Here is a 1569-nt window from a genome sequence, read left to right as displayed (position 1 = left end):
GACATATTATCAGGAGACACCAATCTCTGGAAAAAGACATCATGCTTGGTAAAGCAGAGGGACATCAAAAAAGGGGAAGGCCATTAACAAGTTAACACAGTAGCTGCCATAACGGGCTCAAACTTAGCCACAATTTTGAGGGTGGCACAGGACTGAGCAGTGTTTTCGTCTGCCGTACTTATAGCTGCTGTGTGAAGCTGACTCCATAGTACCTAAAAATGACAACAATTAGCATAAAATGTGGAATTAAGGTTCATGTGCTCTCATTGTACAGCCTAAACATTTGAGACAGAGGCAAGCCCCCTTCTAGTACACGCTCGAGAGGAACCCGCGAGTTCTCCTTTCATTCTGTGGCTGCAAAGTAAGTAGTTCCAGTGGTAAGGAACAGTCGGATGTGCAATTGACTTTATTACCAAGCCTACGATTATATCCAAATGTACAAAAAAACAAAACTTACAGCCATCAAGTTGATTCTGACGCATAGCAACCTTATAGGACAGTTAGAACTCCCCCTGTGGATTTCTGAGACTGTAACTTCTTACAACGTAGAAGGCCTCACCTTTTTGCCATGGTGCAGCTGGAAGTTTCAAACTGCTGACCTTGCTGTTAGTAGCCTAATTCATAAGATTTTAACAGTGGATACTCTTATACTCCCCTTCTAGATTTTGCCATGGACTTTATGCTATATTAACTTTAGCACATATTTATCCATCTTGCTCTTCCTCTATCGACCCATCAATCTAGCCTATATTTTGAGGCAATCCAAAATTCAGCATACATACATGTCGATTGACTAGAGTTCCAATTTTGTAAATATGTTTCACAACTTTGAGATAAAATCTGCCCAGATTTAAACACAAGAATGTTGAGTGGAAAATGAGTGTTTAAAAGTGTTACTTTATGGTGTTCTAAACCCCTATCAAGATTTTGAACCTACACCACCCCAGAAATGAGCATGCTTTTTCTAAGTCAGTGTTCACCAGACTCCAACCTCAAGCCAACCACGGTTCTGAGCTTCTGCTGACGTACATTAGTTTTTCCTATTCTGAAAATTCACAAAAATGCACTTGCAACCTCTTTCACCCAGCATGTTTTCAAAATTAACCATTTTTATTTTGGGTTCGCACTTAATTCTAACCCCAATCTAACAGCAAATAGTTCGTTTGACATGACCCTGCTTGATACTTGCCCTCATGAAGAGCTCACTGAAGATATGGGTGCTGTAGCAAAGTGAGGTGAAGAAAGTAGATGGTGCTTGGCTATCAGAAAGAATAGTGTCTGGGGTCTTAAAGGCTTGTCCTCAAATAGGCATCCATCTAAGTGAGGCATCAACTAAGTCTACATGGAAGACACATACCAGCCTGTGTGATCCAAGGATTGTAAATGTTGTTATGGTAAGTGCTGTCCAGTCAGCTCCAACTCACAACGACCCTGTGTACAGCAGAAAAAAACACTGCCTGGTCCTGTGCCATCCCTACACTTGTTCCTATGCTGAGTCCGTTAACACAGCCACTGTGTCAATTCATCTCATTGAGGGTTCCTCTTTTTCGTGGCCCCTGCCCTTTACCA

Source organism: Echinops telfairi, unplaced genomic scaffold (genome assembly GCF_000313985.2).
Source record: "Echinops telfairi isolate 266 unplaced genomic scaffold, ASM31398v2 ScPeMD7_1;HRSCAF=3_1, whole genome shotgun sequence".
Lineage (NCBI taxonomy): Eukaryota > Metazoa > Chordata > Mammalia > Afrosoricida > Tenrecidae > Echinops > Echinops telfairi.
The sequence above is the reverse complement of the archived record's forward strand: the minus strand, read 5'-3'. Positions refer to the sequence as shown.